This window comes from Trichosurus vulpecula, chromosome 4, assembly GCF_011100635.1.
Source record: "Trichosurus vulpecula isolate mTriVul1 chromosome 4, mTriVul1.pri, whole genome shotgun sequence".
Lineage (NCBI taxonomy): Eukaryota > Metazoa > Chordata > Mammalia > Diprotodontia > Phalangeridae > Trichosurus > Trichosurus vulpecula.
In genome coordinates, this window is record NC_050576.1 from 20750192 (window position 1) to 20771799 (window position 21608).

Here is a 21608-nt window from a genome sequence, read left to right on the forward strand (position 1 = left end):
GCATGCTGGCCCTTGAGGTTGTTCAAGGGGCAGACTCCCGGAAACGTGAGCCTTGCCTCTCGCAAAAACACTGCCAGGCGCCGGGAGGCTTTGTGGCCACACGGTTCACTCATGAATCCCCTGATGCGTCATCTAGCTCCAGAAGAGAGCCCTTTGTCTCTGGGCTTGAAGCACTGTTCCCCAGGATGGCAAAGCCTGACCCCAAAGGTTTCCCAGTCTGCAATCAAGCCTGCAAAACTCACAGACATATAAAAAAGAGAAGACAGCTCCCAAATGGGAGACATCACACTCTCTAGTCTCTTACCAACTTCCACCTGGGAAGTGAAAGCCACATCCTTCCTGATAACTCCCTCCCTCCACCTTGTTCTTCACTGGTAGTGAAAGGCTGTGTCCTTTATTAACTTCAGCTTTTAAGCAATTGCGAAACTTCCATGGGAAACTAAAGGGAGTGTCAAATCATGGAGGAGAGGAGGAAATGGTGGCATGGGATGTGTGCATTGAGCAAGGCAGGCAGGCAGGTGGTCAACAGACATTTATTATGCACCAGGTTCTGTTAGACCCTGGGAATACAAAAAGGCCAAAACAATCCTTGTCCTTAAGGAGCCTGAACCCTAATGGGGGAGGGCAAACAACTGTGTACAAACAAGAGATCTACAGAACAAAGTGCAGGTGAACAGGAGAATGAAGACATTAGCTTTCAATGGGGAGCAGGAGAAGCTTCTTACAGAAGGTAGGATTTTGGCTGAAACTTGTAGGAAGCCAAGGGAAATTGAAGGAAGCAAGGAGAAAAAGGTGGGGGAGTGAGGGAGAAAAAGAGAATCCAAACTCCATCTTACCTGAATGCCTCCCCCACCCCACCACCGGAGCCTGCCAACCTTCTTGGCATGACTCCTCAAAAGAATCCACAACCAAGCATGTCTCCTCTTCATGCCCTCAGAAGGAACAAGGCTTCTTTCTAAAATTTGTTGAGAATCAAAGGGCTGCCATGTGATCAATATTTATATGGTTCATTAAATAACAGTCTGCATAAATATTATTAGAAATACGCCCACAGGAAACTGCAGACTTCTCATCTGGTTCTTCAAAAACCAGGCTAGCTGTGGGAAGAAAAGAAGAAAGAAAGAGGGAGGGAGGGAGGGAGAGAGAGAGAGAGAGAGAGAGAGAGAGAGAGAGAGAGAGAGAGAGAGTAAGAGAAGGAAAGAAAGAAGAAAAGAAAGAAAGAAAGAGAGAGAGAAAGAAAGAGAGGGAGGGAGGGAGGGAGGAAGAGAAGAAGGGAGGAAGGGGGGAGAGGAAGGAGGCTGTGGTAGATAAAGACATTATAGCTATTCAAGAAAAAGAATAAACCCCATTCTGAAAATGGGGTGCTGGGAGGTTAGGATTTAAAAAAAAGATGATTGAATAGCAGGGGATTGGTTCACTAAGGCCACAATTATCCAGCCTGGATCAGCTCACCTTCCCTTCCTTCCTGATTCTTAAACGCTGGTGTTCTCAAATGTCTAAGATAGAGAAGGCCTTTAAATCTCGGGGTCACTAGTTGGCTGGCTCCGGGATATTTCTCCACTCTGGGACAGATCGGGTGGCTCTGTCTGTGGAAAGAGCAGGCACTGACAAGGACCAGCCCATTCCCCTCTAAACTTTAACCTTTGGAACTTCATGGATTGCTTATTCAAAGCACACATGGAGGAAGTCTGCCAAGCCTTAGAATGAATAGCCAAGGACTAAATGACAGATGGAACATGGAAGACAAGGCCTGGTGTCTGCCTAACAATGCACGCTGTTCCAGAGTAGAGTAAACAGAACGCCCTGGGAAAGCACTCCGACCCCCCACTGAAGGGCTTCAAGTAGAGGCTGGATGACCCTGGGTGGAAAGGCAAAAGTTGGGATTCATTTTTCAGGTATGGGTGAGACTAGATGGCCTCTAAGGTCTCTTCTCACAGCCGGTAGAACACTGGGCCTGGAGTCAGGGAAACCTGAGTTCAAATCCAACCTCAGGCACTTCTTGCTTTGTGTCCCTGGCCAGTCACTTTTCCCCTGTAAGTCTCAATTTTCTGAAACAGAGATAAAACAGCACCTACCTCACAGGGTTATTGTGAGCATAAAATGAGATAATATTTGTACCGTCCTTTGCACATAGTAGGTACTTAATAAATGCCAGCTATTATCATTATTATGAATGTGGAAAGAATGCTGGGAGAGGAGTCAGGGGACCTGATGATACACAGAGAGAAGTATTCTAAGAGGCTGAGGTGAGGAGAGACCCTCCCAAGCTCCACCTTCTATGTGAATCCTTTCCATTCCCAGCTTCTACTGCCCGCCCTCCCTAAATAGCCTTCTAACTCTTTTTAATGTATCTTCACATATATTTAGGTACATGGTGACTCTCCCAATAAAGTATAAGCTCTTTGAGGGTGAGGACTTGGGGTCCTCATGGCCTAGCATGGCTGCTGTCTCATGGATGAATTGGTACATGGATGCATAGATGGATGGATGGATAGATGGATGGATGGATGGAGGGAAGGAGGGAGGGAGGGAAGGGTGGATGGATGGATGGATGGATGGATTCTAGGCTCATCATTCTCTCCAACAAACCACACTGACTCTCTGGTACTCTTCCATTTCAGCAGTACTACATAGGGGCTCAGAGAGATTGGAGATTAAGGAAGAGCTAACCATGTCCCATTAAAGCAGTTCTGCCTTGGAAGAGGACAATGCCCTGGGAGTGCTAGAAGACCTGGGCCTGCCTAGAACTGCTTCTGTCACTGACTGTCACCATGTGGCCCTGAGCAGGTCACTTTATGTCACTGAGTCACACCTTGGTTCTTCATTTGGAACATGAGGGGATTGGACCATGAGAGTACTATGCTCATTTGGGGGCATCAAATTTTGGCCAACCAAATTGACCATCCCCAAGACAAGGAGGATGGAGGGGAACTGGAGAGCATGGGAGGGAAGAGGGACAATTAAAGGAGCTAGTGAAGCTCAGCCAACAGAAGGGAGGATTATGGGAGCCCGAGGGTGTGGCCATCACACCTGTATTGAGTTGTTTGAGCATCTATTAGGCAGAAAAGGGATTCTGCTTTTCCTCTTGGGCCCCAAAGAGCAGAAATAGGAAATATGCATGAAAGTTATTTCATACATAGTCAGAAGAAGAGCCAGAATTCAAACTCAGGTCTTCCGGCTTTAAAATTATTGCTAGCATAGTGTTCAACATTCTAGGACTGCAAGTTTCGGAGAATGTGCTAATCTGTATCAGCAGAGGGACTTTTCTCATCTGAGAGTTCCTGCTCCCAGGGAATCACAGGGCATTCCTTCCCTGTGTGGGCTAGACTAGACAGCCACTAAGGTCCTTTCCAATGCCCAAATAAGGTGACTCAGATTCTGTGATTCCTTGAGTATGCCATGTGTAGTAGGATATTAGTAGACCTGCCTACCCTTTTCTCCCAGAAGATTTTCATTTAATATAAGAAGGTCCTAATGTTTATAGCTATCAAAAAAAAATGTAATGAGCTCCATTGAATATTTCATCATGAGAGATCTTGAAGTAAAGATTGGATGATTCTTTGTTAGAGATGTTATTGAAAAAGGTTTCTGGGGTGGGAAAAACCCACCTCTAAAGTCCCATTGAATCTGGGATTCACAGTTGGAAACAGACTAGACACAGTCAGATAATTCTAATATTGTAAAGGAGTCATCAGGTCCAGCCCCCTGTTGTCATGCCTATTCAGAGCTGCCCATAACTTTTCTCAGCCGACATTGACAGCCTTTTGGGAAACTTGTTTTTAGACCTTCTTTCTTCATAGGATGCTCTGCTTTGGGGTTAGGTATTAATTTTCACTTTATTCTTTTCCTTTTTAATATTCAACATAGATTCATCCTTGATTGAATAAGATTTAGGCTTAAAGGTCATCAAACAGCTATTGATCTGGCTTTGACATAGCCCGAAGATACCCAGGATTCAGTGGGGCTTTTCTGAGTATGATGATCTACAAGTCCAGTGTTAATGAGCAGGTAATTAAGCCCTCAGTTCCTCTGGTTCTTTACCTGTACTCTAGATCCTCCCTATTTCCTAGCACATCTGGAGGGCCAAGGGCAAAAGTATGACACACTAGAGGGCCATCCTGGAGTTTACATTCTATTGGGGAAGATAACATGTACATATGTTAATGTATACAAAACAAATACAAAGTAATGTGGAGCCAGAATCTGGGAGGGAGAAGAGAGGGAAGGTCATAGGATCATAGATTCAAAGCTGGAAGGGCCCTTAGGATCCCTGAGGGCCCTTAAGGAAGACCATGCCCATGAGTCAATGAGTCAATGTTTGAGCCAAGCTTCAAAGGGAACTAGGGATTCCAAGAGGTGGAGGCAAGGAGGGAGAGCATTCTAGGCATAATTAAAGGGCTTTCATCTCCCTACTCCATTAATGTAATCACCAGGTGTTGCACAGTTATGGGGGGTAGCCTGTGAAAGGGATACGTAGACAATGAAACAATTCTCATTTTCAATATATTTACACTCTAATGGGAGAGACAAGTACATGTGTATATTTTATGTATGTGTATGGAATAAATAAAAATCAATATAAATTTGTTTAATTCAAGGTAGATTGAGAAGAAAGGCACTAGACTTTGGGAGGAATAAGGAAAGGATTCTAAGTAAATTGATGTAGCTCTTTGTCATTAATCATAGATAGAAATGAGACAGGGGTGGATGCATCCATCTCCAATCCTTTGTAGAGTGAGATAGACTTTTAAGGTTGCTTCTAGTTCTAACATTTGATATATTTATCCATATTTCTTTGTGTAGCAAAGTAAGGCATAAACATTATTATCCAAGAGCCAGAGATGGCGGTGGAAGAGGTATCTGTGATTGCCCGAGATGACTGGTATTTGCATCCTCTGAGAGATCTAAAGAAAGGATAGCTACCGGCATGCAGGGCAGACTTTCTGTGGAGAATCTCCAGGAGGACATGGACATGAGCTGCAAGGGAATAGAGGGCATGGATGGGCTGGAATCCAGTTGCACTGGATGGACTTTCTTCATGGATGAGATCACAGACCTCACTGAAATACAACAGTGTAACCTGTGTTTAGAGAACAAGCCACTCTTCTCCTCTGACACTTAAGCCTCCCTCCTTCCTACCTCATTCCCACAGCCTTAAAAAATTCTATTGATTACATAGGTTTTTTTCTCTATCTATACATCAGATACACTCCTGGAATACTGACAGAAAATCAAAGGAGAAGCAACGTTGCTGGATGGAAAGCTGGCCTTGGAGCCAAGATGCCTGGGATAAAGTCCCTCCTTTAAAACCTTAAGAAAAGTCACCCAATTCTCAGTGACTCTGGGCAAGTGTCTTCTACTCCATGTTACATTCAGATGTCCATTGGCAGAGCAAGCTCCTCACACCAATGAAGTCCTAGGTTCAGACACACAAAATCAGAGTCATTATGACCAGGGTGAAGAGAGGAGGAAATAGTTCATAGAATCTATAGGAACCTCTGTAGCCAGAATGGACTTTGTTTTCTTCGAATGACTCAGCTTGCCTCATTGAGCTTCCCTGGACGCTGGGGCTTGCTCTTCCGGGGCAGGACCAGAGCTTCCTGTGTGATGAGTCGTGGCGCTGGCTGAGGGGAGGTGTGTTAACGTGGTCTACGCTGGGGGAGGGGCCAAGTCAAGAACCAATCAGCCCTGGTCGTTCAGGCGGCGCTTGATGATGTCAAAAAACTCTATAAGAGGGGAGAGGACAGCTTGAAGATCCTCCTTTCCTTTTCTGGTTGGAGCCAGAGACGCCTACAGCCGAAGCTGAGCTGCCGGTAGCAGAGCTGACTAGAGGCTAGTGGGTAATCTTCTTACTGTAGAGGGGAAGCATGTATACGATTTTGCCTTATACCATCTCGCTTCTCTGTGGCCTCCTAGTTACCCTTGTGAGGCGGACTTATTGGGCCTGGAAGCTTTTGATGAAAATATCAAAATGGGGACGCTGGTTTGTGGGATTGTTACTGTGGAGTGTAAATACATGCTTTAGTTCTCCTGCCTTCTGCCTAGAGAATTCCTTATATCCTGCAGTTCCGGACCTTTTAGGCACATATGAGATTCTCTTTGAAATCATAAATTCTGCCTTCCTAATATAACCTCTCCAGAAGTTTGACTTGATAAGTTTAAGGTCACCATAAGGTGTATATGATAATATATCTAGAGCTGGAAGGTCATTAGAAATTGTCCCCTGATTTTACATATGAGTAAACCGAGGACCATGAAAGGGAAAGTGACTTGGCCACTGTCACAAAGCTTGTAAAGAACAGAGGTAAGATTCAAAACCATTGATGCACACCACAAATGAGGCCATAAACAGGTCACTGAATTATGGAAATTTTAGAATTGGGTAGATCTCAGAACATATTCTTGTCCATATTGTACGGTGGAGGCCCAAAGAGAATAAATGAGCTGCCAAAGGCCACCCTCTCACTCCAGATGGAACAGCCGAGACTAGAGTTCAGGTCACCCAACTCCCAGGCCATTGGTCTTTGCACCATGCCAAGGCATCACATCATAATCTCCAACTTCCACAGAAGCAAGAGTATTGGTCCACAGGGAGTCTGCTAGTAATAGTCAAGAATACAGCCCAGATCATCTGTCTCCCAGTCATTGCTCTTACCAAGAAGCCAGAGATTAAGTGCTTTAAAGTGGGTCTGGTTTTGATTTCTGAACTGAACTCATCCTTAAAAGACAAGTACATTTCTTTGACCTGACTATTTCAAAGAAAACTGTCCTGGGAATCTCTTCACTTTTTAAAGCAGGATGTCCTTCCCCACTGAAGGTAAAGAACTAGCCAGGCACCTAGATGACCTGTGTCAATCAGTTTACCTTTGTTGTTGCTGGTTGGATATGGGTGACCTGAGATTTCAACCCTTGCATAGAACATTGGACTGGGAATCAGGAAGACCTGAGATTGTATTTGGCTTCAGATGCCCACCAACTGGGTAACCTTTGAAAAATCACTTTGCTTGTCTCAGACTCAATTTCCCTATTTGTAAAATAAGGATAATAATATCAGAGATGCAAACAAGATAATGTAGAGATTACTTTGCAAACTCTAAAGCTATATAGAAATATTTGCTATTGTTATAATAATTATTTCTCTGTGACGTATTTGACAGATCCTGAGATCAAAACCCAAAGACGTAACTATGGGCACATAGCTATAATCTGTATCTTTAACATAATTCAGCGCAATGTATGTTTATCAAGATTCTGTGCTGGACACTGAGGTTACCAAACCCATCAGATCCTAAGTTTCCTATAAAGTCACTAGAGAACAAGTCTTGAAAGCTAGTCTCTTCAATCAGTCAATAAACATTTATTAAGCACCTACTATGCGCCACATAGAATGCTAAGTGCTAAGGATACAAAAAAAGAAAAAAAGATAGTTTCCACATCAAAGCCCTCTCCTTTCAGTATCCTTGTCTCAATCTTACCCATTCTCCCAATGTCAGCACTGGACTATCCAGTCCCTAATTACTCCAGCTCACAAAGATTCCTTTATTCCTGGAACTTAAACATTAGTTATAGTCTTTACTTCTAAGCTAGAACTTATATCATACAGTATTTCCAAGTTCTTACTTTATTTTTCATGTGTATACAACATGTTTTCAGAGCTACACTAAAAGTTCCTTGAGAATATGGATCATGTGTCTGAACACTCCTCCCAGTGCAGAGGATATACAAAGTCAATTATTTAATAAGCACCTACTATGTGCTAGACACTGAGAAGAACAAGAACAGTAAGAACAAGGAGAAAGAGGAGGAAGAGGAGGAGGAAGAAGAGGAAGAGGAGGAGAAACACATTAATATAGTGTTTACTATGTGCCAGGGATTGTGTGAAGTGCTTTACAATCATTATCTCATTTGATCCTCACAATAACCTTGGGAGATGGGTAGTATTTATCTCCACTTGACAGATAAGGAAACTGAAGAAAAGAGAGGTTAAGTGGTGCCTAAGGTAACACAGCTAGTTCATTTTTGAAGCTGGATTTGAACTCACATCTTCCTGACTCCAGGATGGGTATTCTATCCACTGTACCACTTAACTGATTGAGTATTCTGGCTGCAGCCAAGATGGTGGAGTAGCAAGAAGCACTATAGGCCAGCTCCTCTACAAACTTCTCCAAATATATCTGTAAAACTCACTAAACCAAATCCTGATGGATAAATCCAAGAAAAAAATCACAGTGAATCATTTTTCCACTCCAAGTTGTCATAGGGAGATAGAAGGAAAGGTCAGTGGACGCTGGGGATGGGGCCTGACCAGGAACACATCATACAAAACTCTCCAACAGAAGAAGAGTATATCAACTACAATAAAAGTACTAGACCCAGACTGGGCACTTTGATAGAATCACTTGCCAACCAGAAACTGCATCACTTACTACCCAGTTCCAAGTCACAGATCCAGAATGGACTGAGGAGGGTCTTTGTATATAAAAGTAGGTCCAGGGTAAGGAGGTCACAAGACCTAGAAAAAGGAAGAAATTCAGAAGCAAGCAGCAACTTGCTGTGGTTCAGATCCCAGATGCATAGAGGGGTCTCAGTTCCAGCTTGAAGCCCAGTATGAAGATGAAGAGGAATGTCTGTGGCAGGAATCCCAAGCCAAAGGGAAGCCTATAGTTCTGTCACTCTGGACCAACAGATCCTCCCAGCTGGCTAATAATGGCTAAGTACAATGGCATTCCATTGTTGCCCAGATCCAGCTCAAGAACTTGCAGAGCTCAGAACAGGAGGACAGCAATCAGATTTTGTCTTGGGTCAGACCACTTTGGGAACACTGAAAGCTTGCAAGTCCTCGCCCTGACCTGTACCTGAGATCCTAGAACAACTCAACACTCAACATTCCATGGAAATAGCAACAAAACCAGACAAGACCTTCCTTCCAAAAGGATTCAGAAATGTGTCCTTACACCAAATCTGAAACCAGGAAAGAGGTTGGAAGCATACGTAAACAAAGAGGGGGGAAAGGATACCACTCTAAAAAGCTATTTCTGTTACAGGGACACTCAAGACACAAACAAAGTAGAAGAGACTGACTCCAAAACATCTACAAACAAAGTCCCAAAGCAAAAGACATCTGTGACACAAATTCAACTAGAATTCTGGGAAGAGGTGAAACAAGAGTAAAAATGTTTGTTTGTTTTTATAAATGAAATGAGTTCTCTAGAGGGGAGAAATGGAAAATAAAAGGAAAGATGTAAAAAAAAATTAGAAAGAGAATTAAGTTTGGCATAAGAAGTATAAAACCTTCTCCCAGCAATAAACTCCCTGAAAATTAGAATGGACCAAATGGAAGACAATGGCTCTATGAAACAATAAAAACAAAAAGAAATATTAGAACAAAATCAAAAGATTAAAGATAGGAAAAAATCAAAGTATTTCATAGCAAAACAACTGGAAAATAGATTAAAGAGAAGAAAATAAGAATTATTGAACTACCTGAATACCATTACCCCCCAGAAAAAAAACCTAAACATCACTTATAAGAAATCATAAAAGAAAAATGCCCAGAAATCTTGGAACCAGAAAGAAAAATGGAAATAGTATTCACCCATTCCTTTACATGTCACCTCCTGAAAAAATCCTCAAGCAAAAAGTCCCAAGAACAATACATTAAAAATCCAAAGCATCCAAATCAAAGAAAAAAATCCTTAAGCAGCCAGAATAAAAGAATTCAATACTAAGGGATCACAGTTGAGATAACACAAGATTTAGCAACTGCCACTGTAATGAAGCAGAAAAGATGGAAGTCAAAGAAACTATATGACAGCTAAGAATAACTTAGGTAGGAAAAAATATAATCCCATGGGAGGGTGGGGAGGGAACAGATTTTTAGGGAAATAAAGTGCTTCCAGACATTCCTAATTAAAAGACTAGAGCTACAGAGAAACTTTGAAGTTTAAACATTTCTAAATGTATAGCACTTCTAAGGGTCCACGGAAAAGGAAGTCTAGAGAAAATTATCTCTCATTTGTATAAACAAGGAGGAGGGGGTAAGGGAAGCATCTAATACTTGAACCTCTCTGAACTGGTCAATGGAGGGGAAAATATACACAGTTGGGTATAGAAATACATTCCATTCAGGAGCAAAAAAGAAGGGAAAGAATGAGGAATCAGAAGGAAGGTAGATTAAGGGAAGAATTACTTCTAAGCAAAACAAACTCTAAGAATGCACAAAAATATGTGTAGTTCTTTTTGAGCAAAAATAGGAATCTGAGGGAGTGTCCATAAATTGGAGAATGGTTGAACAAGTTATAATACACAAATGTGATAGAATTCTATTGTGCTATAAGAATATAGTTTCAGGGAAAAGCTAGAAAGATTTGTATGAACAGATGTAGAGTGAAGTGAGTAGAACCAGGAGAACAATTTATACAATGATATAATATGACAAATATAAATTAGGAACTCCGATCAGCATAATAACTAACCACAGTTCCAGAAGACTAATAACAAAACATTCTACTCATCTGCTGACAGAGAGCTGAAGAAGTTACAGTGTAGATAGAATGAGGAATATTTTTTTGGATGTGGCCAATGGAGAAATTTGTTTTGCTTTAACTATACATGTTTGGAACCAGGGTACTGTTTTTCTTTTGATTACAACAGGAAGGAGGAGGGGCAAGGATAGATGGTAAATTTTTGCTGATTGAAAAAATATGTATAATTTTTTTAAAAAACAGCATTCTGAGAGGGGGTCCATAAGCTTCACCGGACTGCCAAAAGTAGCTCGAACATAAACAAAGTTTAAGAACATTTGCCCTAGAGGAACAATATTACATGCAATTAGCATCCTGGATGAAATCCATAGCTCTTAGCTCTTACCAGAAAGCCACTCCAGTGGAAAAAACACACGAATAAATCCACTAGCCATAATTACTTCTGGCAAGCTCAGGCCAGTTCTAGGTAGGACAACAAGATCAATTTTTCACGGGAGATTACGAAACTCCTTCCTCTGAAACAATTCCCATCCAGGGGCCAGTCTGATTCTCTGGCCCATTCCAGTGTTGACCTCACTTGTTCAGTCTTGAATCGTAATTTCAGGCCTAAAGGTGACAGGGCTAAGGAATGAGGCCTGAAGGATGAAACATATTGTAAAGAGTATGTCCTTCCCAAAACAAGGCCCTGTCGCAATTCTTTGGGGCTGAACGCAAACACAGATAGAACTCATCAAAGTGAAGCAAGGGCATAGATGACAACATTAATATAAAGCCGTTGAAAATTTGCAAACAGCAACCCTAACCTTCCCTAATGCCCTAATCCTGCATCTTGTCCTGGCAGGCAGTTGACTCTGGGTTTTTGAGGACTATGGCAGGGTAACACCAACTCCAACAGAGTTCATCACTTTGAAGGAACACTATGAGTCCCTAAGTAATGGTGAATCCTCTGCCAAATATCAGAGGACCCTCCTTGTTAAGCAAAGAGAGGGTTTTCCTCTGAGGATCCTATATCTCAAGCTATAAGAGACCTCAGAGGCCAGCTAGTCCAACCCTTTAATTTTAAAGATGAGGAAAGTAAGGACCAGAGAAGTTAAGGGACAGAATGATAGATTTAGAAGTGGAAGAAAACTTGAGGTCATCTAACCCAACTCTTACTCATTTTATATTCTTTTGAAATTTAAGGCAATTATTTTATTCAGAGTGGGCCATAAGGTTAGAGTCAACCCATTCTTTTTTCCCCTTTTTTCTTTTTTTTTATTATTTATTTAATATTTTTAGTTTTCAGCATTGATTTCCACAAGATTATGAAGTACAAATTTTCTCCCCATTTCTATCCTTCCCCCGACTTCAAGATGACATATATTCTGATTTCCCCAGTCCCCAGTCAGCCTTCCTTTCTGTCACCCCACTCCCCCCCACCATTCCCTTTTCCCTTACTTTCTTGTAGGGCAAGATAAATTTCTATGCCCCATTGCCTGTATATCTTATTTCCCAGTTGCATGCAAAAACACCTGGTTTTTTTTTGAACATCTGCTTTTAAAACTTTGAGTTCCAAATCCTCTCCCCTCTTCCCTCTCCACCCACCCTCCCTAAGAAGGCAAGCAATTCAACATAGGCCACATATGTATCATTATGTAAAACCCTTTCACAATACTCATATTGTGAAAGACTAGCTATATTTTGCTCTCTCCTATCCTGTCCCCCTTTATTCAATTTTCTCCCTTGACCCTGTCCCTTTTCGCAAGTGTTTGCTTTTGATTACCACCACCCCCATCTGCCCTCCCTTCTATCATGCCCCCTTTTTTATCCCCTGACTCTGTTTTTCCTGTGGGGTAAGATACCCAATTAAGTGTGTATGTTATTCCCTCCTCTTCTCAAATATGATGAGAACAAGATTCACTCATTCCCCCTCACCTGCCCCCTTTTCCCTTCCTACAGAACTGCTTTTTCTTGCCACTTTTATGTGAAGTAATTTACCCCATTCTATCTCTCCCTTTCTCCTTCTCTCAATATATTCCTCTCTCATCCCTTAATTTGATTTTTTTTAGATATCATCCCTTCATATTCAACTCACCCTGTGCCCTCTGTCCATATATACATACATACATACACACACACACACACACACATTCCCTTCAGCTGCCCTAATACTGAGGTCTCATGAATTATGCACATCATGTTTCCATGTAAAAATGTAAACAAAACAATTCAACTCCAGGAAATCCCTTATGATTTTTCTTTCTTGTTTACCTTTTCATGATTCTCTTGATTCTTGTGTTTGAAAGTCAAATTTTGTATTCAGCTCTGGTCTTTTCACTGAGAAAGCTTGAAAGCCCTCTATTTTATTGAAAATCCATATTTTGCCTTGGAGCATGATACTCAGTTTTGCTGGGTAAGTGATTCTTGGTTTTAATCCTAGCTCCATTGACCTCTGGAATATCATATTCCAAGCCCTTTGATCCCTTAATGTAGAATCTGCTAGATATTGTGCTATCTTGATTGTGTTGACACAATACTCAAATTGTTTCTTTCTGGATACTTGCAGTATTTTCTCCTTGATCTGGGAGCTCTGGAATTTGACGATAATATTCCTAGGAGTTTTCTTTTGGGGATCTTTTTCAGGAGGTAATCAGTAGATTCTTTCAATTGTTATTTTACCCTCTGGCTCTAGAATATCAGGGCAATTTTCCTTGATAATTTCTTGAAAGATGATGTCCAGGCTCTTTTTTGATCGTGGCTTTCGGATAGTCCAATAATTTTTAAATTATCTCTCCTGGATCCATTTTCCATGTAAGTGGTTTTTCCAGTGAGATATTTCACATTGTTTTCCACTTTTTCATTCCTTTGGTTCTGTTTTAGAATATCTTGATTTCTCATAAATTCACTAGCTTCCACTTACTCCAATCTAATTTTAAGGTAGTATTTTCTTCAGTGGTCTTTTTGGCTTCCTTTTCCATTTAGCTAATTCTGCCTTTCAAGGCATTCTTCTCCTCATTGGCTTTTTGGAGCTCTTTTACCATTTGAGTTAGTCTATTTTTTAAGTTATTTTCTTCAGTATTTTTTGGGTCTCCTTAAGCAAGTCATTGACTTGTTTTCATGGTTTTCTCGTATCACTCTCACTTCTCTTCCCAATTTTTCCTCTACCTCTCTTACTTCCTTTTCAAATTCTTTTTAAGCTCTTCCATGGTCTGAGACCAATTTGTATTTTTCTTGGAGGCTTTTGATGTAGGCTCTTTGACTTTGCGGACTTCTTCTGGCTATATATTTTGGTCTTCTTTGTCACCAAAAAAAGATTCCAAAGTCTGAGTCTGAATCTGAGTCCATTTTCACTGCCTGTTCATGTTCCCAGCCAACTACTTGACCCTTGAGCTTTTTGTCAGGGTACGACTGCGTGTAGAGTTGAGAGTACTTTGTCCCAAGCTTGAGGGTCTGTGCTGCTGTTTTCAGAGTTACTTCTACCCAGCCAGCTCTGCCACACCAGCGCTCCTTCTCCCCCAAGAACTGCCAACCAGGATTGCGGCCCAGATCCAGGCAGGGCAAAGCAGGCTTCGCACTTCTGCTCTAATCAGCTGCTTAATTCCTCCCACCAGGTGGGCCTGGGACCAGAGGCAACTGCAGCTGTAGCTCTGAAGCAGCCTCAGAGCTGCACCACCTCTGTGGCCCATGGGGCCGTGGCCCACCATGAACTCTTTTCACTCTATCCCAGCACCGTTTCCCACTAACCTTCTCTGTCTTTGGTGTTTGTGGGTTGAGAAGTCTGGTAACTGCCACAGCTCACTGATTCAGGGCACTTCACCTGTTCTGCCCAGCTCCCTCCTGGCTCCTGTTCTGGTTGGTCTTTGTGTGGCCCACACTGGGCTCTGCTCCGCTCCACTCCCAGCTCTATGTGATAGACCCTTCCCAGCAACCAACCAGGCTGTCCTGGGCTGGAGCCCTGCTTCCCTTGGTATTTCATGGGTTCTGCAGCTCTAGAATTTTTTCAGATCCATTTTTTATAGGTGTTTGGAAGGACCTGGGGGGGAGCTTAAGGAAGTCCCTTCTTTCCATCTGCCATCTTGGCTCCACCCCACTCTGGCTTATTTTATAGATGAGAAAGTAAGGGTATTGGAGGTTAAATGTCTTACACAAGTCACACAGGTAGCCAAAAAAACCCTGGAATTTTAATTCCAATCATATTCTTCCAAGTTCAATGTTATTTCCATTGTATCACATAGTAATTAAATTGAAAGTGGTATGAGATGTGTCAGTCAAGAGAGTACTCAATGCATGGAATCATAAGTACTCTGAATTATAAGAGATAAAAAAAAATCAACCTGTCAAAGATGATAAATGGACTTCATCAAGGTCATGCCCAACAAGTAGCTTTCTAGTTGACTTCCTTGCCTCAATTGTCTCTCTATTATTTTCCATCCATCTATCAAAGAGTTATAAATAATTTTCAAAAGAATTACAAACTATTGCAATCATATGAAAGAATCCTCATAATCACTAATAATAAGAAAAGTCTGAATCAAAAGTTTTACTTCACAATTTAGCAAATTGGCAAAGATGAGGACAGTTAAGTGCTGCAGGGAAAGTGCTGTGGAAAAACTGGCACACTCATACATCTTTGGTGGATTTATGATTTGGCCCAACCATTCTGGGAAGCAATTCAGAATTATCATAAGAAAGTGACTAAAAATGGCCATACTCTTTGGCCCAGATATTCCACTGTTAGGAAGATATTCCTAAAAGGTTCAATAATAAAAAGGAACTCCCCATATATACCAAACTATTTATAGTAGCACTTTTGTAATAAAAGCAAAGAACTATCCACAAAGTCAATGTCCATCAACTCAGAGATGCCCAAAGAAATTATGTTACATGAATATAATGGAACATTATAGTGACATAAGAAACACTGAATATGAGGAACACGGAGAAGCATGTGAAGAATTATATGAATAGATGTGAAGAGAAGCCAACAGAACCAGGAAAACCACATACATAATAACTATGACAATGTTCTTTCCAACACTTGAAATTGAATATTTTGAAATCATAATGACCAAGCTTGGTCCTAAAGAAGTAAAATAAGAAGGCACCTTTTCCTTCTTTATAAAATTGGAGTATGAGCATGGAACCTCCCATATATCAGACTTTTCAATGTTTTCATAGGTTTTCCAGGATTTTTTTTCTTTCTACTCTTTCTTTTGGGACAATGACTCCTCTATTTCACCATATTTGATTTCCCCATTTGGGGGAATTTTGAGGGAGGTAAGCCTTGGAACCAGGGCACTGCTTTAGGCAAGAAAGGGCATCTGCATATTTAGGACATGAGAAGGGCTGCAATTGAAGCTCATCTCATTCATCTTTTTTTCACCAACAGCAGCACCAACAACCAATTTCTGAGAGGACATGATCATTATCCATAAGGTCATAAAAGTCCCCTCCCAACATTCCTAACTTCCTTTAATTACTAGGTATGGTTTTAACAATTACCCACTCACATGTCTACTGTAAATCTGTCTTGAACCCTTTGATCCAACTATCCTGCTACTGGTTACAGGCCATAGGAAAGTCTAAGAGACAAAGAAAAGTCTCATATAGGGCAGGTAGAGAAAGAAAGAAAGAAAGAAAGAAAGAAAGAAAGAAAGAAAGAAAGAAAGAAAGAAAGAAAGAAAGAAAGAAAGAAAGAAAGAAAGGAAAAGAGAGAGAGAGAAAGGAGAGAGAAAAGAAAAATCAGAGCAGCATTTTTGTGGTAACAAAATACATGGAAACAGGACATATGCCCATCAATTGAGGAATAACTCAATAAATTGCAATAAAAAGAATACAACAGAATCTTGTTCTATAATAAGGAACTATATCATATGTGATATATAAGACAAGCACATATATGTGATTATATGTGTGTATGTGTGTGCAGTGGTACAACAAAGCCCCCCTCCCCTACCCAACGACCAATCAAATTCAAAATGTCCAAAGCAGAATTTATTACTTTCCCCCCAATCGCTCTCCTCTTTTGAACTTCCCTATTTCTGTCAAGGACACCATTGTCCTTCCAGTCACCGAAGCTCACAACCTTTTTGTCATCATCATCTCCTCATTTTTGTTCACCCCACAAAGCCAATCAATGCCAAATCTTGTAACTTCTTTCTCTACAACAAGTTTTGAGTGTATCTTCTCTCCAGTCACACAGCCACCACTGAGGTGCAGGCCCTCGTCAGCCCCTCTGGGCTATCTGATTGGAACATCGGACCTCTCCCAACTCTCATCCCTTCTCCACCCAATTAGCAAAGTGATTTTTCTAAAAGGTAAGTCTGACCGTGTCACTTCCCTGCTCAATAAACCTAAGTGGCTTCCTATTACTACACCCCACCTTCCATCTCTAAGACTTTACACCAGTTGTTCCCTATACTTATAATGTTCTCTCTCCCCAAGTTCAGCTCTTAACATCCCTAATGTTAGAGTGATAAATGGCTCACTTCTCCTACCATCTCAAAACCACAAATATAGTCATCCCAGAGACCAACTTCCATTATCTAATCTTGCAGCCCAGACCATCCAAAGGATCCTTTCCCCAGTAACTTCATCATCTTGTTTCTTGACTCACCCTTTCTTTCAGCAGCAACAGTATCTTTACAATGACTATACTCCAATTCTTAGGTCTAAAAGTTCATCCACATTTATTTCTTTATCAGTGTATATAAAAATGAATGAGGGAGCCCATACAGGGGGAAAAGACTGTATTTTTGGTAGATGCAAATTCAGGGAAAAATATTTACTCTTGCAGCATCTGTAAGGAGAGTGTGAAGGGGATTCTAACAGGGTAAGAGAGGAGTGGAGAAAGTGCTGACTCGGAGTCAGGAAATGCGGGCTGGAATTCCATCTCAGAAACTTACCAAGTATGATGATGATAATTAAAATGATAATAATTATGATAGTGAAGATATAGTGCTTACTATGGGCCCGGCACCTCTAAGTGCTTTACAACTTCTATTTCATTTGAGCCTCATAACAGCAATGGAAGATAAGTGCTAATATTATCCCCATTTTACAGGTGAAGAAACTGAGGCAAACAGTACCTAAGTGACTTGCCTATGGTTGCACAGCTAGGAACTCTCTGAAGCTAGAGTTGAACTCGGGTCTTCCTAACTAGTAGGCAGGGCACTTAATTTCTCAAAATTTCAATGCCCTCATCTAGAAATATTAATATAGAATATTATAATAGAATATAATAATATATAATAGAATAATAGAATATTAATACTCCCACTACCTACCACATAAGATTGTTATAAAGAAACAAACTTAGAATACTTAAAGAGCCAGAGAAGAGAGTTACATCATTGCTCTGAGGTGCCCCCCAAATCCATGCATTCATTCAAGAAGCATTTTTTTAAACTGTGCCAGGTGCTAAGGGGACAAAGAGAAAAAACAAGCAGTTCCTGCCCTCAGGAATCTTCCGTTCTCCTGGGTACACAGTTAAGGGGGCAGCATTGGTACAATAGAAAGGGCCCTGGCTGTACATAAGGGGGGACTTGGTTTCAACTCTTATGCCTATTTGATTAACGGACTGACCCAGCTTCTCCAGGGGACCTTAGACACATTACTTCATTTCCCTCAGGCTCAGTTTCCTCCTCTGAAAAATGAGGGAGCAGAACTAGATGATCTCTCAGGCTCCTTCCAGCTCTAAGTCTCTAAATTTACATATAAAAAACCACGAAATGTAAAGCAAATAAATGCAAAGTTTCAAAGGAGAGCGGAAGAGGGCTCTAACTTTTGAAGGGATAAGGAAAGGCTTCATGTAGGAGGTGACATTTCAGCTGAGACTTGATTGGGACTAGACACCCTCAAATATGCAGATTTTGCATCAGGGGTTATAGTTAGAGCTGATAGGGATTTCAGAGGCCATTTCGAGTCCAGCCCCTTCACTTTATAAAAGAGGATGGTTAGCTCCAGAGATGGAAATACCTTTGCTAGGGTCTCATAGCTACTAAGTGGAAGAACTAGGAAGAGAACCCAGGATGGATCATTCACAGGCCAGTGCTCATTCTGTAAACCCCAGGCTCTACAGAGACAGATTTCTCCCTGGACAGTCACAAACATTCAATCTGATTCTGTGAACATTTATGAAGCACTTACTAAGAATAATTTACTGTGCTCAGGGCTTGGGATAAGGCACTGAAGAACGGTGGGAGCAGTGGATCTGCCAGCAGCTTCCTGAGTGTCCTAGCTGTGGGCACAGGGGAGGGGAATGGTGCATATACCGGGTGAAGTATGTGGCAGGAAGCTGGAAATAAAGAGGGTGAGGGGCAATGAAAAGTCCAGTGACCCAGGAATGGGGAATCACTGAGAAAGGAGGGAAGGACATAGGAGCAAAGAAGCAGGAGTTGAGAAAAGGAATCAGAAGTGAATTTGAGCTGGAAAAGCCCACCTTGTTCGTGTGCAGTCATTTCCGTAGGAAGAAACTGAAGCAGAAAGAATACAAAGGAGAAAACAATGAATTTGGAATCGGAGTATATAGGTTCAAGGCCTGGCTCTGCCATTTAATGAGAGAGGCAGAGAGAGACAGAGACAGAGAGACAGAGAGACAGAGACAGTGACAGAGAGACACAGAGAGACAGAGACAGAGAGTCCCAATCAAAATTTTACAAAAATGAATGTTCAAAACTATCTTTAAATATAATTGGGGAAAAAATAAAATACTATTAAGGGGAGAAAGAGAGAGAGACAGAGAGAGACAGACAGAGAGACAGAGACAGAAACTGAGACAGAGACAGAGATAGAGACAGAGACAAAGAGAGACAGACAGACAGAAAGACAGAGACAGAGAGAGACAGAGAAATAGATTGAGAGACAGAGAGAGACAGAGAGACAGCGGGGGGGGAGAGGGAGAAAGAGAGAGAGAGAGAGAGAGAGAGAGAGAGAGAGAGAGAGAAAGATAGACAGAGACGGAGACAGGGACAGAGAGACAGACAGAGATAGAGACAGAAAAGAAACCCTTATGTTTAACATGATTGTATACGTATAACCCACATTAGATTGCTTGCTGTCTTGGGAAGCAGGGAAGAAATGGAGGGAGAAAAATCTGGAACTCAAAATTTTACAAAAATGAATGTTCAAAACTATCTTTAAATATAATTGGGGGAAAAAATAAAATACTATTAAGGGGAGAGAGAGAGACAGAGACAGAGATAGAGATAGAGACAGAGACAGAGAGATAGAGACAGAGACAGAGATAGAGAGACAGAGACAGAGAGATAGAGACAGAGACAGAGATAGAGATAGAGACAGAGACAGAGAGAGACAGAGACAGAGATAGAGAGAGACAGAGAGAGAGAGAGGGAAACCCTGAACAAGTCACTGGCCCTCTGGGCTTCAGTTTCTTTATTTTATTTTACACCCTTACTTTACAGATAAGGAAACTGAGGCACCGAGAGATCACCAGGCTAGTTCTCTTTAAGTGTCTGAAGCAGGAACTTTTTTCTGGCTTGAGGTCTAATGCCCTCCCACTTCATCAGTGAACTGGGGGAAGAAGGTGGAAGGAAGAAGGAAGAGAATAATGGGCACAAAGAGGAAAGAGGGAGGAGAAAGGACGATTGAAGGAGAAGGGAAGAAGGTGAGTATGGAAGGAAGGGGGAAGAGCGGAGGAGAGAGGAAGGGGGCTGGGCACTGGTGAGGAGGGACCGAAGAGGGGCGGAAGAGAGGACGGGAGAGGAGGAGCACCCAGCAAAGCGGAGCGGGGGCGGGGGCGGGGGCGGCCCCGTGGAGGGCAGTGAGTGGCCTTCCAGTCCCTGCAGGGTCAGATCCTCGTCTCTCCAGCCTCTGCAGAGCCAGCACCCAGGGGTCTTCAGGCTGGTGTGAGCGTGGGGGCGCACATGTTCGTGTGTGTGCACGTGTGTGCGCGTGTGTGTGTGTGCATCGCGAGGGGACCCTGCACACTTACAGGAGGCTGAGCAAGGCTGCCCGAGCCTCCCGGAAGGCCCCATCCTCTCCCCCCGGCCAATCGCGCCCCCTCCCTCCCCCGTCGCTGACACACACTTACTTCACAGCCTACCCAGGCAGCGCCCCACCAAGCACGCCTGCCTTGGAGCTGTCCCCCAGCTGGAGCTGCAGCAGCTGCCCAGCCCCCTCCGCCAGCCCAGCAGAGCACTCCCAGACTGGCATCCGGGCCTGCTCCTTGATTGGATGCCCGCTTCCCCTCCTCCCTGCTTGCTTCTCCTCCTCTTCCTCCTCCTGCTCTTCTCTTCCCTCTTCCCCCTAATTCGTTCTGGCCCGGACAGCTCCCCTCCCGCCCCTCCCCCGGGGCCACTTGGCTTCTCTTTCTGGGCTGAGCCCGGTGGAGCGGGCCTGCCTCCTGCCCAGCTCTGGGCTCACCGGAAGCCAGGCCACACACTCCTGCTGCGCCTGTGGGCACACTGACCAGCCAGCCTCACCTGGAGGGGGCAAGGGCACAAAGTCGGGCTCTCTCTACTAAAACCTAAGGGACAATAAACTTTAACTATTTTGCAAAGACAGTATTACAGCCAATACAGTATTATTAATATATTATTAAATAGTTTGCTTTTATTTATTTAATATAAATCACTTCTCTTATTTATTTAAAATAAATATATAAAAGTATAAGGGAAGGAATGATCTATCTTTATATATGCATATCCATATTCATATATATATGTGTGTATATATATAATGTATAAGGGAAGGAGTAATCTTTAGATCAGATATTTCAGATGTGTTTGATATCCATGTATAAAGACCAGATTAACAAGTCATTCTACAAGAGCTAAGTGCTCCTCAGAAATGAAGAAGAAATTCTCAAAAGAATTGCAAACTATAACCATCCAAATGAAAGAATGCTCCACAGCAAACTCAAATAAAAATAGAGGCCACTAAGTATCCCTAAAGCTGCATTTTGACTCAGAAAAACTACATATTAACATTATCTAGGTTCTACTGTATTTTTATTTATTTTTAAGTGTTTTCCAGTTATATCTTAATCTTGTTTGGGCCTTACTCAGGAGTGTTGAAGGAGCCTAGGCCGTGGCTTGTTTGACACCTCTGTTCCAAATTACTAATAATAAAAGACATGCAAATCAAAACAACTCTCAAGTTGCATTTCAAATACAGCAAATTGGT

At 42.1% G+C, this 21608-nt stretch overlaps 1 protein-coding gene across 5 annotated transcripts in view; it reads right to left on the reverse strand.

The window, feature by feature from the left end:
- The window catches only part of FGGY (FGGY carbohydrate kinase domain containing), a 512879-nt gene extending 492205 nt beyond the window's left edge, over window positions 1-20674 (reverse strand). For 2 of the 5 annotated variants that reach the window (XM_036754772.1, XM_036754776.1), the window contains exon 1: window positions 1453-1585. The gene's annotated coding sequence lies outside the window, so the exon portion shown is untranslated. Of the gene's footprint in view, window positions 1-1452; window positions 1607-20514 lie in introns of those variants that run through there. The other 3 variants (XM_036754773.1, XM_036754775.1, XM_036754774.1) reach the window with 3 other exon arrangements.
- Window positions 20675-21608: the final 934 nt, after the last annotated feature.